Source organism: Arachis hypogaea, chromosome 14 (assembly GCF_003086295.3).
Source record: "Arachis hypogaea cultivar Tifrunner chromosome 14, arahy.Tifrunner.gnm2.J5K5, whole genome shotgun sequence".
Taxonomy (NCBI): domain Eukaryota; kingdom Viridiplantae; phylum Streptophyta; class Magnoliopsida; order Fabales; family Fabaceae; genus Arachis; species Arachis hypogaea.
This window is the reverse complement of record NC_092049.1, coordinates 68311680-68330329: the sequence shown is the minus strand read 5'-3', so window position 1 is coordinate 68330329 and position 18650 is coordinate 68311680. Positions and strand designations below refer to the sequence as shown.

Genomic DNA, 18650 nt, shown 5'->3' with positions numbered 1-18650 from the left:
AAAAGTGCATAGACGAACATGCTTCCAACCTGTAGTAAGGCCAGCTGACCTCTACACCTTCAATGGAGTATAACTCGAGCTATGGAGCTCCAAATGATGCGCTTCGAATGGCATTAAAAGGTATACATTCAGGGATTTCCAACAATATATAATAGTATAGGGTGGACAATACATTTGACCTTTCGAATCTGGAATTTTTACCAACATTGGTGTAAACGTTAGTGTGCCAACGTTGCCTCCAACGTTGCACACCGATGCCAGCGACCCTGTCCCCTTCAAAGGAGCATAACTTGAGTTGTAAATGTTCAATTGAGGTGATTCTAGTTCGGTTAAAAAGCTGACATTCAGAGCTTTCCAACCATATATAATAGTCTATTGTGGGCATGAAATCGGCAACGACGCCATAAACTTGGTACACTCGAAAACTGTCTCTCAATAATTTCCTACCGGCATGTGCACCGGATTGTCGTCAAGTAAAACTCACTGTAGAGTGAGGTCGAATCCCACAGGGATTGGTTGGTTGATCAATTTTAATTGGAGAATTGTGCTAGTTGAGCGAAATCAAAATTGGGTTGAGATTGCGGAATGTAAATTTGGCAGGAAACATAAATTGCAAGAAATTAAATAAAAAAAATTAAAGTACGAGAAATTAAATGACAGAATCTTAAATTGCAAGAAATTAAATGGGAATGGGGATTAAGCATGAAATTAAAGAGCAGAATGTAATGAGAATGGGTAAGATCGGAGTAGGGAATTCATTGGGTTTTGGGAGATATTGAACTCTAAGGATCAAATCATTTTTCTCTCTTCCTCAATCAATGTATTCATTGACATTGCTTGGCAATCTTAGATGATTGGATCCCAATGTCTTGGCTCACCAATCTCTCTAAGCATGATCGATTGCCAATGTCTTGATTTAATTGCTCATGGGAAGAGTTGAAGTCCGGTCACTGATTATACCACACAAATTCATAGATCAAAGTATTGGTAGGATTAAATGTCACAATATCCATCCAACCCCCAATCTAATCCAATGTGAGAAAGCAATTCTAGCATGAATTCTTCATCCCTCTCTCAAGGATCCGAAGAATTCCAATTATGGATAGCTTCTTTGTCAAGACAACTATCCAATTAAATTAAGATCGAAAGCTTTCTAACAAAAATCAAGAGAAAAGAAAAAGGAAGAAGATGAAAATGACTATTGATCCATTGAATTACAATAGAGCTCCCTAACCCAATGAAAGGGGTTAGTTGTTCATAGCTCTCAAAATGGAAAATGGAATTGAAAGATACATTGGTGAATTGAAAGAATTACCAAAAAATTAAAATCCGCTGAAAAGTAAAAGTGCTCTCTAACTTAAATTCTAAGCTATTTATAAACTTTCTTCCATTAATCTTTAATCTCTGAATTGGGCTTTTGGCCTTGATTGAATTGGGTGGAAGTTGCTCCAATTGGTTTCCCTTGCTGTTGGGAAGAGATCTGTTTGAATTACACAATTCTGTTGCTCATGTTGGAGTCCACGTTTGATGGCCAACGTTGACTCAAACGCATCTCTGAAAAACCAGTTCTGCTTGCTGTCATTAGCGTTTGACTCAACGTTAAAGTGCCAACGTTCTTCTACCCACGCGTACGCATGCCTTGCGCATTTGCGCCCTTGGGGTCACAATGCGCATCCACGCATGAGCGTGGATGTAAAAATCCCATTTCCAGTTTTAAAAACATGTAGAAGAGCGTTGGCCTCATCGTTGGACTGGCAACGTTCCCTCCAACGTTGGCCTATCCACGCTTACACGTGATGTACGCATGCACGTAGATTCTCAAAAGTTAAGCCCACGCGTACAGGCCCTAGATGCGTACGCGTCGTTATGCTTTTTCAAATTCATAAGTTTGGGATCAAAATCGCGCACGTTGGCCACCAACATTTGAGGTAGCGTTTAGGTCCAACGTTACCCATCCACGCGTGCGCGTCAGCTACGCGTGCGCATGGATTGTCAGAATTTCCAGTCCACACGTGCGCATGGATTGTCAGAATTTCCAGTCCACACGTGTGCGTTGCTGCAGATTTTCAAAATCTCCAGAAAGCTCATTTATTCACAATGTTGGGGGTAACGTTGGATTGCCAACGTTCTCTCCAACATGGGCACCAGCAAATTATGTAGAACTTTACTCTGCTTCTTTCTCAACGTTTGAGGCAACGTTGGTGGTCCAACTTGGCCACCGATGTTGCTTTTTGTTCATTCTTTTCATGTTCCTTCTTCAACTTCCTCCCATGCTTTCCTTCACCTATCATCAACCAATCCATGCATCAAAGCCTTGCTAAAGTCATGAGAATTCTCATCATTCTTAGCACACAAGTAATTATAGCATAATTCTCATGAAATTACATAAAATTAATTATGGTTAGATGAATCTAGGCATACATGAATTTCTAACCCAATTGTTTACTTATAACTCAAGAAAGTGCATAAACCTATTAAAAACAATGAAAAAGGCTAGTGAAACTAGCCTAAGTTGCCCTGGCATCACTACGACTTCTAAAAATAAAATTTATATATGTAATATAGTGAAAAAGATTTATAACTAGGAGCCTTTGAAGAGAAGTTAAAATCAAAAATGGTAAAACAAAAAGCGCAACACTCACAATACGTAAACGATAAACAGAAAAGATAAGAGAAGATAATATAGATATAACCGAAAGAGATTTCCAAGGTACAAATATTAAAGCTCAAGACTCGGCTCGCGAAGATAAACCTGCTTGAGCACATAAGTATATAACATATATATAAGAGAACCCAAGAATAGACCCAAAATACAGAGTTACAGAACCTATTTCTCCAGAATAACCTCTACGAGGAAGTTAATACATCAGTACATAAGTAGTGGAGATAAAAGTATCTTTATATATACATATATTCAAAATAAAGTCCCAAAGACAAGGATCTCCGCTATCAAAAGCTTTTAGTATGCCTCATCGAGGTGCCTCACGTCTTGCATCTGAAAACCACAAAATATGTATGGGATGAGAACTAGAGGTTCTCAGCATGGTAACGGTGCCCACATAACTAATATATAAGGTCCCGGAAAAGCCAAAGGCAATCCTAGAACTTCTGACAATCGATTCAAACTTAAAACTAACATTTTAAACCATAATCAGTGTGAGGTATCTAAGGATTCCTGGTTCTATCTAACTTCCTAACTTAACCCCTAAGCTCTTCATCTCTTTCTCCAATCCTCTGAAACACCGATGCGTAGACAGACAAAGCAGACAATATCGTTCTAGCAGGTGGTCTGGGCTGTCATAGATGGTATTAGAGCCGGAGCCAGGATTGATGTGCCAGCGAAGGCGCTGGGCTCCCTTAGGGGGTGGATTGTAAGGTCCCACATCGGTTGGGGAGGGGAACGAAGCATGCCTTATAAGGGTGTGGATATCTCTCCCTAGCATGACGCGTTTTGACTTGTGAGTGTGGGGGCTTCGGCTATCATCCCTATCATCAAAGGCAAAACCGTGAGGCCTTGTGTGCCAAAGCGGACAATATCGTGCTAGCGGGTGGTCTGGGCTGTTACAGAAAACAAAGCTGAAACTTGCATGTGATTGTAACATAATAAGGCACATTTGCCAAAAATTTATTTTATTTGGAGTGAGAAAGAGGTATCTCTGGGAAAAGAAATTTATCATTTCAAATGAATCTGCTCCCTTCTTTGTTATCTTGAATTTTTCATCAGACTTGCCCATTCAAAATTCAGTATAATATTATATAGGTAAGTTGAATATACTACTCTATGTTATGTTACATACGATGTTCCTACTCCTTAGTAGTATGCTTTCTTTTTCATCTCTTGTTATATTTCTTTTTCTTAATTCATCACCTTGAATAGGAAGAGGAAAAAACAAAAAAAAAAAGAGGAAACATTATTTCCAAATGGAGAAAAACCTTTTCTATATCCTCATATCTCTAAATTATTATTGACTATATATGTCTATTTATCTTAATTAATTATATAAAGACTAAGATGCATTTTACACCATGGAAGAAGCTAAGGTTCATACATATATTGGATTTATTTTTCTATGAAAAAATATTTGAATTTATATAATATAATATATAATTACTATGGCTGAAAAGTTTTGGAGAAATCTCTTTACAAATTTATCCACATAGAAGATAACGTTGTTCAGTTTTCAGAAGAATATAGTGTAGGAACATGATTAATTTTTGTAATAGAGAAATAATTGAGATGATTGATTTTGTGACAGAGATTAAGACTTGAGAGAAAACAAAGCTGAAACTTGCATGTGCTTGTAACATAAAAAGGCACATTTGCCAAAAATTTATTTTATTTGTAGTGAAAAAGAAGTATCTCTTGAAAAAAAATTATCACTTTAAATGAATCTGTTCCATTTTGTTGTCTTGAATTTTTCATCAAACTTGTCAATTAAAAATTCAATATAATATTATATAGCTAATTGAATATACTACTCTATGTTATGTTACATACCATGTTCCTACTCCTTAGTAGTATGCTTTCTTTCTCATCTCTTGTTATATTTCTTTTTTCTAATTCATCACCTTGAATAGAAAGAGAAAAAACAAAAAAACAAAAACATCATTTTCATTTGGAGAAAACCTTTTTCTATATCCTTATGTCTCAAAATTGTTATTGACTATATATGTCTATCTACCTTAATTACTTATATAAAGACTAAGATGCATTTTACACCATGAAAGAAGCTAAGGTTCATACATATGTAAATTGTAAGGTTGTGAAAATTCTATTACAATTTTTTTGAATTAATAATTTACGTATATTAATTTTAAATTTGGAGATATTTAATTATTGTTATATAATATATAATTTGGGTGAAAGGTGCTAAAGAAAATCCAAAGTTTATTAAAGGGGGTTTATTCTTTAAGAAAGAAGACAAATATTAGATTTATTTTGCTAAGAAAAAAATATTTAATACAAATATTATTTGAACATGATTGATTTTTGTGACAGAGAAATAATAGAGATGATTGATTTTGTGACAAAGATTAATATTTGAGAGATAACAAAGCTGAAACTTGCATGTGCTTGTAATATAATAAGGCACATTTGCCAAAAATTTATTTTATTTAGAGTGAGAAAGAAGTATCTCTTGCAAAAAAAATTATCACTTCAAATGAATCTGCTCCCTCTTTCTTGCCTTGAATTTTTCGTCAGACTTGTCAATTCAAAATTCAATATAATATTATATAGCTAATTAAAAATACTATTCGATGTTATGTTACATACCATGTTCGTACTCATTAGTAGTATGCTTTCTTTTTCATCTTTTGTTATATTTCTTTTTCCTAATTCATCACTTTGAATAAAAAGAGGGAAAAGGAAAAAAAAAAGGAAACATCATTTTCATATGGAGAAAACCCTTTTCTATATCCTCATGTCTCTAAATTATTATTTACTATATATGTCTATCTATCTTAATTAATTATATAAAGACTAAGATGCATTTTACACCAAAGAAGAAGCTAAGGTTCATACATATGTAAGTTACGTATATCAATTTTAAATTTGGTGATATTTAATTATTGTTATGTAATTTATAATTTGGGTGAAAGGTGCCAAAAAAAATTCAAAACTTATCAAAAGGAGTATATTCTTTAAGAAAGAAGACAAATATTGGATTTAGTTTTCTATAAAAAAATATTTGAATCTATATAACATAATATATAATTACTATGGCTGAAAAGTTTGGAAGGAATCCCTTTATAAATTCATGCACATCGAAGATAACATTTTTCAGTTTTCAAAATAATAGAGTTTTGGAACATGATTGATTTTTATGGTAGAGAAATAATAGAGATGATTGATTTTGTGATAGTGATTAAGATTTGAGAGAAAACTAAACTGATACTTGTTTTTGTTTGTAACATAATTAGGCACATTTGCCAAAAATTTATTTTATTTGGAGTGAGAAAGAAGTATCTCTTGAAAAAAAAATTACCACATCAAATGAATCTGCTCCCTTCTTTGTTGACTTAAATTTTTCATTAGACTTGTCAATTAAAAATTGGATATAGTATTATATAGCTAATAGAATATACTACTCTATGTTATGTTACATACCATGTTCCTACTCCTTAGTAGTATACTTTTTTTTTCTATCTCTTTTTATATTTCCTTTTCCTAATTCATCACTTTGAATAGGAAAAGAGAAAAAAAAGGAAACATCATTTTTATACCGAGAAATTCCTTTTATATATCCTCATATATCTAAATTATTATTGACTATATATATATCTATCTACCTTAATTAATTTTATAAATACTAAGATGCATTTTACACCATGAAAGAAGCTAAGGTTCATACATATATAAATTGTAAGGTTGTGAAAGTTATATTACAATTTTCATGAATTAATAAGTTACGTATATCAATTTTAAATCTGTAGATATTTAATTATTATTATATAATATATAATTTGGGTGAAAGGTGCCAAAGAAAGTCCAAAACTTATCAAAGGGGGTATATTCTTTAAGAAAGATAATAAATATTGAATTTATTTTATAATATAATATATAATTACTATGGCTGAAATGTTAGGGAGAAATCTCTTTACAAATTTATCCACATAGAAGATAACGTTGTTCAGTTTTTAGAATAATACTGTAGGATTATGATTGAATTTTGTAATAGAGAAATAATAGAGATGATTAATTCTGTGACAGATATTAAGACTTAAGAGAAAATAAAGCTGAAACTTGCATGTGCTTGTAACATAGTAAGGCACATTTGCCAAAAATTTATTTTATTTGTAGTGAGAAAGAAGTATCTCTTGAAAAAAAATTATCACTTCAAATGAATTTGTTCCCTTTTTGTTGTCTTGAATTTTTCATCAGACTTGTCAATTAAAAATTCAATATAATATTTATAGCTAACTAAATATACTACTCTATGTTATGTTACATACTATGTTCCTACGCTCCTTAGTAGTATGCTTCCTTTTTCATCCATTGTTATATTTCTTTTTCCTAATTTATCACCTTGAATAGGAAGACGAGAGAACAAAAAAAAAAAAGAAAACATCATTTTCATATGGAGAAAATCCTTTTCTATATCCTCATGTCTCTAAATTCTTATTGAGTATATATGTCTATCTAACTTAATTAATTATATAAAGACTAAGATGCATTTTACACTATGGAAGAAGCTAAGGTTCTTACATATATAAATTGAAAGATTGTGAAGATTCTATTATAATTTTCTTGAATTAATAAGTTACGTATATTAATTTTAAATTTGGAGATATTTAATTATTGTTATATAATATATAAATTGAGCGAAAGGTGTCAAAGAAAATCCAAAGCTTATCAAAGGGGGTATACTCTTTAAGAAAGAAGACAAATATTGGATTTATTTTGCTACAGAAAAAATATTTAAATCTATATAATATAATATATAATTACTATGGCTAAAAATTTAAGGAGGAATCTCTTTACAAATTCATGCACATAAAAGATAACGTTGTTCAGTTTTCAGAATAATACAGTATAGGAACATAATTGATTTTTGTGATAGAGAAATAATAGAAATTATTCTGTAACAGAGATTAAGATTTGTGAGCAAACAAAGCTGAAACTTGCATGTGCTTATAACATAGTAAGGCACTTTTTTCCAAAAATTTATTTTGTTTGGAGTGAGATAAAAATATCTCTTGAAAAAAAAAATTATCACTTCAAATGAATTTGCTCCCTTTTTTGTTGTCTTAAATTTTTCATTTGACTTGTCAATTTCAAAATACAATATAATATTATATAGCTAATTGAATATACTACTCTATGTTATGTTACATACCATGTTTCTACTCCTTAGTAGTATGCTTCTTTTTTCATATCTTGTTATATTTCTTTTTCCTAATTCATCACCTTGAATAAGAAGAGAAAAAAAAAAGAAAACATTATTTTCATTTGGAGAAAACCCTTTTCTATATACTTATGTCTCTAAATTGTTATTGATTATATATGTCTATCTACCTTAATTAATTATATAAAGACTAAGATGCATTTTATACCATGGAAGAAGCTAAGGTTCATACATATGTAAATTGTAAGGTTGTGAAGATTCTATTACAATTTTTTTGAATTAATAAGTTATGTATATCAATTTTAAATTTGGAGATATTTAATTATTGTTATATAATATATAATTTGGGTGAAAGGTGTCAAATAAAATCCAAAACTTATCAAAGGGGTATATTCTTTAAGAAAGTAGATAAATATTGGATTTATTTGCTACAAAAAAATATTTAAATTTGTATAATATAATATATAATTACATATAATATATAATTACTATGGCTGAAAAGTTAGGGAGGTATCTCTTTACAAATTCATGTATATAGAAAATAACGTTGTTTAGTTTTTAGAATAATAAAGTATAAGAACATGATTGATTTTTGTGACAAAAAAATAATAGAAATGATTGATTTTGTGACAAAGATTAAGATTTGAGAGAAAATAAAACTGAAACTTGCATGTACTTGTAATATGGTAGGCCCCTCCAATGTAACCTAAGTTAAAGAGTGCATATAATTATGTTAAATATATAATTATATTTAATAAATATATCATTGTCCTATTGTTACATTATTTTTTTTCCATAGTTAGTTATAAATTATTATGTTGTCTTTATTTGTTTTTATTTTATTTCATCTTGCACATTTAATTAAGTATTAGACTAAAAATAAATAAATAGACTTAATAAAAAATAAATAAATAATAATAATATATATTTTTAAATTAACCAATTAATTTATTATCTAACTAAAGATTAATTTTTAACCATAAGTGAAATTATTTATACCTTTTTTCTGTTATAAAAAATAAAAAGAGATAAGAAATGATATTATTTAATTTATTTATATAAAAGAATTTTGCACAGGGTTCATGTCACATTAGTCCATGTGTGAGGGTGAGGCATATGTTTGAGAATGAGATGACACCAATTGCTAGCTAAAAGCCTTCAAGAACCACTACGCGAATTCGAGCCATTACTCCGGCAACTAGTATTTTAATTCACTCTGGGGCTTCAACTCCGATGAGGCCCCAAAATGGTGGGATGGAATCTCATTCTAGTGAGGGTCATCAAGGATCATAGAATCCTTCTTGCAAGGTGTCTGAGAAGAAGGATGAAGATCATGCAAGGAAGTTGAGCCCTCTTGAAAGTTGAGCATTATCTTGGAATGAAGCAGAACGTGCTAAGTATATGGCCAGGTATATTATTATTTACATGATATGATCTGAACTTGTTTTGCGACGATGATTCTACTAGTTTGTTTAATATTATTTCAACCCTTTAACTTGATATAAACTTTTCAATTTTTTAAATTTCTCTTATAAAAATATGCCTTAGTCTATGTGAGTGTATAACCACTATTTTATGGTTTATAATGTGTTTAATTGTGTGGTTTTATCATGATCTTTACCCACTTATTCATATGATTAGCATGCATTTATATTTACTTCCTAAAATTATTACATGATTGAAAACTTGCTTCTTAGAAACTTTTAATTATGTATTTTAATTCTCCTTTATTCCATTCGATGCCGTGATCTGTGTGTTAAGTGTTTTAGGCTTTATAGGGCATGAATGAGTTGGAGATTGGAAAGGAAGCTTGCAAAAATGGAAGGAACACAAGAAATTGAGGAGATGACCCGCGAGAAGTGACGCGGCCGCATGGCTCACGCGACCGTGCGGATTGGAATAGCACAAGTGATGCGGAGGCGTGGATGACGCGCTCGCGTGGCAGGGCAAAACGCCGAATGACGCGGCCGCATGAATGACGCGATCGCGTGACGCGCGCGATCTGCATAATCTGCAGAATTCGCTGGGGGCAATTTTGGGCTCTGTTTTGACCCAGTTTCGGCCCAGAAAAGTAGACTAGAGCCAGAGAACATGCAGAGACCGAGAATAACATTCATTCTACACAATTTTTAGTTTTTAGATCTAGTTTTACTCTTCCTCTAGGTTTTCTCTGTACACATTCATAGTTCTTAGGATTTTATTTCTATTGCTCTTTGCATTGGGATATTGAGAAGAGTTATTACCTCATCAAGACTTCGTCATTCTAGTTCGTTTTCTTTACTTGGCTCTTACTCTTCCATGTCCTTTAATTTACTCAATTTTACTATTGAATTATTTTTAGAATTTATTAATACAAGAATTACTTTTATTTTTAATTGATTTCTTTGATTTTTATTTATCATGTCTTTCTATAATTCCCTTTCCTATGTTATGAATTCTACATTCACAATGAGTGAGTAGTCCCCTAACTTGATGGGGAGTTGATTGAAAGGAACCCTTGAGTTGGAATGCTCAAAAAGAAAAATTGTAATTGGGTTTATTGTTGGATTGCCCTCTAGTCACTGACACCAATCCCTCTTAATTGAGTGGGTTGGAACTTGTGAATAGAAGTAGCATTCCAACTTGTTTGACTTTTCCTTACCTAGTAAGGGATAACTAAACAGGACAATCTTCAATTGTCAATTAATCTTGAGAGTATTCCAACAAGAATAGGGCTTCCAGCTAATATACTCCCAGTCAAGGCTTTTATTTAATTTACATAAATTCTCTAATTTAATTTCCTGTTATTCAATTCAAACCATTTTGAAAACATCTGATTAATAAAATAGCACACCTTTCTGCAACTCGTTGGCAGACGACCTGTGATTCATACTCCCAGTATTTTAATTTTAATTTTTGTGACACCCTTCTAAATTGATAAGCGGATTTCTGGTTGGTTAAGAACTATACTTGCAACGCATATCTTATAACAATTCTTGACTCGCCAATTTCCGCCACGTCAATTTTTGGCACCGTTGCCGGGGAGTTGCAATAGAGTGCTAAAGTTATTAATTAGAATTTATTTATTTGCATTTTATTTCATCCGGCTACTATGAGCTGCTTGTTTATTTCGTTAGATGACGCGTTCACTTCCTGATCCAAGCTTGCCAGTATTCGATCCTGAGATTGAAAGAACTATTTCACGAATAGGGCAAGCTCAGCGTCGGTTAGTCCTCTCTGAGGGCGGATCCGAAATGTCACTTGAGAAAGAAACTAGCCCCCGTTCTACTGATTTGGTTGATTTACGTGCAGGTGACATGGCAGCAGCTAGAAGAGTTACTATCCAGGAGGCTGGAGCCCCTGATTTTTCAATGCAACCGTTTCAAGCGCATCACCCAGCGGTGGCTACAAACATTGAAATAAAGACTGCACTACTCAATTTGATGCCCAAGTTTCATGGCTTACCTACTCAAGAGCCTATCAAGCACCTGAGAGATTTTCAAGCAGCCTGTTCTACTGTCAGGCGTGATGGTGAAAATGAAACTTCAATTTTGTTGAAAGCTTTCCCGTTTTCTCTTGAGGGAAAGGCAAGAGAGTGGTACTACACTCAACCCGCAGCAACTGTATCCGACTGGGATACACTTAGAAGAGAATTTTTGGAAAAGTTCTTTCCAGTTGAAGTTACTGATAAACTGAGGAAAGACATTTCCATGATCGTTCAGGACGAATCTGAGACTCTCTATGAATAGTGGGAGCGCTTCAATAATCTTCTGGAAGCATGCCCCCACCATATGATTGACAAGATAGTGTTACTCGGTTACGTCACACAGGGCATGAGGCCCCAAGATAAGACCACATTGGAAAGTGCTAGCAATGGGTCTATGAAAATGTACAAGACCACTGATGAGGCATGGCAATTGATCAACGACTTAGCAGAATCTACTCGGAATTACAGGCAGAAACAAGGCCGTTCAAAAGCCGTTGCAGAAGTATCCTCTAGCAGAGAGACTGCTGCTCTAACTCAGAGTATCTGTGAAATGACCAACTTGCTGAAGCAGATGCAATTGAATCAACAACAAGTTTAGCAAGCTCAACCTTCTCCACCACAGCAAAGCCAACAGTTAGTCCCACAGAGAGTTTGTGGAGTCTGTGCTGATTAAAGCCATTATACTGATGAATGTCCGCAGCTCCAGCAGGAAGACAACACTGTGGCAGCCACTCATAACTTCTATGACCGCCCCAACCAAGGGTACAATCAAGGTGGCAATTACAGCCATGGATGGCAGGACAATTCTAACCAGAATTGGAGGGACAATAACAACAGAGGAGGCAGAGACAATCAGAGAAATCAGAGGTGGAATAATAACAACAACAGGCAGCAGAACTAGAACCAGCCTTACAGAGCACCTCACCTGAGGCAATCCCAAGGACCACAGAATAACCAACAGCAGACCTCTCAAATTACTTATCCTTCTTCATCTTCTAATGACGACTTACTACAATCTATTGATCGGAGACAACAGACCATGGAAAATAACCTTTATGCTACACTAAATGGTCTGAACTCTACTTTGCAAGCTCTTGTCTCATAGATTGGATCAATGAATAACTCCAATAACCAGCCTTTGAGCTCCAGTGGAATCCCCTCTCAACCATTATCCAATCGAAAGGGTGGCATTAATGCCATCACCCTAAGGTCCGGAACCACACTGCAGGAGAGGAATCAGGAGGAGCCAAGCCCACCAGAACACGCCTCAGCTGAAGAGGTAGTGGAAATAGAAGATGTTGAAGAGGAAGAGGACATACAGGACATGGCTGAAAAAGAAGAAGTTCAACCACAGGAGGAAGCACCAAAGGGCGCAGACACTATAGAAGACACCACTCCCATTCCATTTCCACAACTTGCAAGGAAGCCCAGGAAGCAGCTGGAACCTGATCCCAAAATGGTAGAGATGTTCAAAAAGGTTGAGGTAACTGTTCCTCTTTTTGATGTTATTTAACAGGTACCTAAATATGCAAAGTTTCTAAAAGATTTATGTATACATAAAGACAAAATTAATGAATTAGAAACTATTCCTTTAGGTAGTTTCATATCTGCTTTAATGGGAGGTTTACCTGAAAAGTGTAGTGACCCAGGTCCATGTATGGTTAATTGTACTATTGGTGGTGTAGTATTTTCTGACTGCATGTGTGATTTAGGAGCATGTGTGAGTATAATGCCTTTGTCTATATATGATATTTTGAGGCTCCCTCCATTAAAAAGGTCGGCAGTTTGTTTTGTGTTAGCAGATAAAAGCATTATTACAGTGGCTGGAGTTGCTGAAGATGTATTAGTGGGCATTAAGGGGCTCACATTTCCCATTGATTTTTATATCCTAGAGATGCCCCAAAATGACTCAGAGAAGCCATCATCAATCCTACTCGGAAGACCATTCCTGAAGACCTCGAAGTTCAAATTAGATGCTTTTTCAGGAACATACTCTTTTGAAATAGATGGCCGAGTAGTAATCTTCAATCTGAATGGAGTTATGAAGCATCCTCCGGAGGATCATTCTATCCTCCAGTGTGACATCATAAATGAAACTGTGGCTGAAGTTCACCAGGAGGAATTTGAAGAGAAGTACATAGGACAAGGTCCAAATGTGGGGACATTCTCAAAGGACAATAACGGTGCTTTACCATTGTTACCAGCTCTAGACAACACAGAGCCTGACCATGATCAGAAGTTAGAATTAAATCCCCTTCCTCCACACCTCAAATATGCTTTCCTTGAAGATGAGCAGAAGTTTCCAGTTATCATTGCAAGGGAACTCACTTCTCAACAGGAAGAGCAGTTACTTAGTGTGCTGAGGAGACACAAGAAGGCAATTGGTTGGAGTTTGGTAGACATAGTAGGCATCAACCCTCAAGTCTGTGAGCATAGGATATTTTTAGAAGAGGGAGTAAGACCTGTCTGTCAACCCCAGAGAAGACTGAACCCCACTATCTTAGAGGTTGTCAAGAAGGAAGTGACCAGACTACTGGAGGCAGATATCATCTACCCCATTTCAGACAGTGAATGGGTAAGCCCAGTACAAGTGGTGCCCAAGAAGTCTGGAGTCACTACAGTGAAGAATGAGCATGGAGATCTGGTGTGCGAAATCGTGATCGATCCTTCCTTGGTAACGACGCTAAAAACTAAATACGCACGTTCATGTTCTTAATTCTATTTCACAACTTCGTACAACTAACCAGCAAGTGCACTAGGTCGTCCAAGTAATACCTTACGTGAGTAAGGGTCGAATCCCACGGAGATTGTTGGTATGAAGCAAGCTATGGTCATCTTGTAAATCTCAGTCAGGCGGATTAAATTGTTTTAAGAAATTATAGTGGATGAAAATAAATAAAATATAAAATAGGATAGTGGTACTTATATAATTCATTGGTGAGAATTTTAGATAAGTGTATAGAGATGCTTTCATCCCTCTGAACCTCTGCTTTCCTTGTGTCTTCATCCAATCCTTCCTACTCCTTTCCATGGCAAGCTGTATGTAGGGCATCATCGTTGTCAATGGCTACTTCCCATCCTTTCTGTGAAAATGGTCCGATGCGCTGTCACTGCATGGCTAATCATCTGGAGGTTTTCGATCATACTGGAATAGGATTCACCCTCCTTTTGCGTATGTCACTATGCCCAGTACTCGCGAGTTTGAAGTTCGTCACAGCCATCCCTTCCCAGATCCTACTCGGAATACCACAGACAAGGTTTAGACTTTCCGGATCTCAAGAATGGCCATCCATGGGTTCTAACTTATACCACGAAGATTCTAATATCTCAGACTCGGTCCTCTGTACTTGGTGGATATCTTAGAATAGGAATAAGCTTGAATTGAATAGAAAAATAGTAGTACTTTGTATTAATTCATGAGGAACAGCAGAGCTCCATACCTTAATCTATGGTGTGTAGAAACTCTACCGTTTGAAAATACATAAGTGATAATGGTCCAGGCATGGATGAATGGCCAGCCCCCATGAAAATCTAAGATAGCATAAAACTAATCAAAGATCCCTTACAAAGATAGCATAAAGTCCTATTTATACTAAACTAGTTACTAGGGTTTACATAAATGAGTAAATGATGCAAAAATCCACTTTCGGGACCCACTTGGTGTGTGCTTGGGCTAAGCTTGAAGTTTACACGTGGAGAGGTCATTCTTGGAGTTGAACGCCAGTTTGTAACGTGTTTCTGGCGTTGAACTCCACTTTGCAACTTGTTTCTGGCGCTGAACGCCAGACTACAACATGGAACTGGCGTTCAACGCCAGTTTGCGTCATTTAAACTCGGGCAAAGTATGGACTATTATATATTGATGGAAAGCCCTGGATGTCTACTTTCCAACGCAATTAGAAGAGCGCCATTTGGAGTTATGTAGCTCCAAAAAAGCCACTTTGAGTGCAGGGAAGTCAGAATCCAACAGCATCTGCAGTCCTTCTTCAACCTCTGAATCTGATTTTTGCTCAGGTCCCTCAATTTCAGCCAGAAAATACCTAAAATCACAGAAAAACACACAAACTCATATTAAAGTCCAGAAATGTGATTTTTAATTAAAAACTAACAAAAATATACTAAAAACTAACTAAATCATACTGAAAACTATGTAAAAACAATGCCAAAAAGCGTATAAATTATCCGCTCATCACAACACCAAACTTAAATTGTTGCTTGTCCCCAAGCAACTGAAAATCAAATAGGATAAAAAGAAGAGAATATACTATAAATTCCAAACTATCAATGAAACATAGCTCCAATCAGATGAGCGGGACTTGTAGCTTTTTGCCTCTTGAATAGTTTTGGCATCTCACTTTATCCATTAAAGTTCAGAATGATTGGCATCTATAGGAACTCAGAGTTCAGATAGTGTTATTGATTCTCCTTGTTCAGTATGTTGATTCTTGAACACAGCTACTTTATGAGTCTTGGCCGTGGTCCTAAGCACTTTGTTTTCCAGTATTACCACCGGATACATAAATGCCACAGACACATAACTGGGTGAACCTTTTCAAATTGTGACTCAGCTTTGCTAAAGTCCACAATTAGAGGTGTCCAGGGTTCTTAAGCACACTCTTTTTTTGCTTTGGACCTTGACTTTAACCGCTCAGTCTCAAGTTTTCACTTGACACCTTCACGCCATAAGCACGTGGTTAGGGACAGCTTGGTTTAGCCACTTAGGCCAGGATTTTATTCCTTTAGGCCCTCCTATCCACTGATGCTCAAAGCCTTGGATCCTTTTTTATTATCCTTGCTGATAAACCACTATTTTATGGTTTATCTTGTACTTAATTGAGTGATTTTTATCTACTCTTTACCCACTTATTCATACTGTTTGCGTGGTTTTACATTTGCCTTCCTAATTATGAGCTTTAATTGAAAACATGTTTCTTTGGCCTTATATTTGCTAATATTAAATCCTCTCTTATCACCATTAGATACCTTGATATGTGTGTTAAGTGATTTCAGAGATTACAGGGCAGGAATGGCTCAGAGGATAGAAAGGAAGCATGCAAAAGTGGAAGGAATACAAGAAGTTGAAGAAGTTGCTAAGCTGTCCAGCCTGACCTCTCTGCACTAAAATGGCTATAACTTGAGCTACAGAGGTCTAAACGATGCGGTTCTAGTTGCGTTGGAAAGCTAACGTCCGGGGCTTCGATTTGATATATAATATGCTATAGTTCCCCTGACGCTAGGTGATGCGACCGCGTGATCCATGCGGCCGCATCGCAGTGACGGAAATTAGCGCATTTGAATTCGTAACCAGCGAATTCTGGGCTATTTCTGACCCAGTTTGCGGCCCAGAAAACACAGATTAGAGGCTATAAAGTGGGGGAATGCATCCATTCATAGGGAGCTCGCATTTTTATTACTTCCCATGATTTAGATTTAGTCTTGAGAGAGGTTCTCTCCTCTCTCTCAGGATTTAGGACTTCTCTTAGTTTTTAAGAGTGACTCTCGATCCAGGTTTTATGTTCCTTTGTTTTAAGCTTCCCTTTTCACTTTTATTTATTTATTCTAGCACTTGAGTTGATTATTTACTTTTACAATTTGATTTATGAATTATTCCATGTTACAGATTGTTATTTGAATTAATGATTATTTGAGGTATTCCAGTTATTGATTGCTTTCTCTTTAATTTGTGTTACCATTGCTTTCCATCTAAGGACATTTTTATTCCAACAATTTTACTTTTTCCCTTTTTGGTCTTGGTTAAGAAATCAGTAACTCAACATTATTAACCTCAGCATAATTGATAATCGTTATCTTGCTAATTAAACTGAACTTCAATAATCCCAACCTTTTCTTAGAAAATAATTAGGATTCGAAGGTCAAACTAATTAGTCCCTTGACTTTCCTTTATTTTAGTAAAGGTTAACTAAGTGGAACTTAGATTCAACTTTCATTATTGTTGATAGAGATAACTAAGTTGGACTTCTAATTTCTCTTACCTTGCCAAAAGTTGCTTTACAGCATTTATTTATTTTAATTGCCATTTACTTTACTTGTCATTCAAATCACTTGCTTCTCACCTTCTAAACCCCAATTACAACCTTTATAGCCGATAATAAGAACATACTTTCTTGCAGTTCCTTGAGAAGACGACCCGAGGTTTGAATACTCGGTTAACAATTTTTAAGGGGTTTGTTACTTGTGACAACCAAAACATTTGTACGAAGGAATTTCTGTTGGTTTAAAGACTATATCTACAACGCAACTGTTTTTATGAACTTCTTTACTGGCAAAAATCCCAACGTCACTTGCCTTTTGGTTTTAAGGGCTATTGGCTTTTTTTCTGCTTGTTTTTTCTTTTCTTTTTTTTTCTTTTTTTTCTTTTCTTTCCATTTTTTTTCGCCATTTTTTTCTACAAGCTTTTGTATTCACTGCTTTTTCTTGCTTAAAGAATCACTTTTATGATTTTTTAGATTATCAAATAACATTTCTCCTTTTCATTATTCTTTCAGGAGCCAACATATTTAACATTCATAAACATAAACTTCCAAAGACATATGCACTGTTCAAGCATACATTCAGAAAACAAAAAGTATTGTCACCACATCAAAATAATTAAACTAGTTTCAAGGATGAATTCGAAACCATGTACTTCTTGTTCTTTTGTAATTAAAACATTTTTCATTCAAGAGAGGTGATGGATTCATATTCACTACTTTAAGGCATAGACACTTGAATACTAATGATCATGTAATAAGACACAAATATAGATAAACATTTAACATAAAAATGAAAAACAGAAAATTTAAGAACAAGGAATGAGTCCACCTTAGTGATGGTGGCGTTTTCTTCTTGAGGAACCAATGATGTCCTTGAGCTCTTCTATGTCTCTTCCTTGTCTTTGTTGCTCCTCCCTCATTGCTTTTTGATCTTCTCTAATTTCATGGAGGTTGATGGAGTGCTCTTGATGTTCCACCCTTAGTTGTCCCATGTTGGAACTCAGTTCTCCTAGGGAGGTGTTGATTTGCTCCCAAAAATTCTGTGGAGGAAAGTGCATCCCTTGAGGCATCTCAGGGATTTCTTGGTGATGAGCTTCTTCATGCGTCCCTTGAGGTCCATGAATAGTCTCTCTTGTTGGCTCCATCCTTTTCTTAGTGATGGGCTTGTCCTCATCAATGAGGATATCTCCCTCTATGTCAATCCCAGCCGAGTTGCATAAAATGGCAAATGAGGTGAGGAAAGGCTAACCTTGCCACAGTGGAGGAATTGTCAGCCACCTTGTAGAGTTCTTGAGGTATAATCTCATGAACTTCCACTTCCTCCCCAATCATGATACTATGGAT

The 18650-nt window shown here is 35.1% G+C and overlaps 1 non-coding gene across 1 annotated transcript; it reads right to left on the bottom strand.

Moving 5' to 3' along the window:
* Positions 1-11515: 11515 nt before the first annotated feature.
* LOC112745935 (small nucleolar RNA R71) lies at positions 11516-11623 on the bottom strand. Its single transcript, XR_003173839.1, has one exon. It is a non-coding gene; the product is annotated as a small nucleolar RNA R71 (small nucleolar RNA).
* Positions 11624-18650: the final 7027 nt, after the last annotated feature.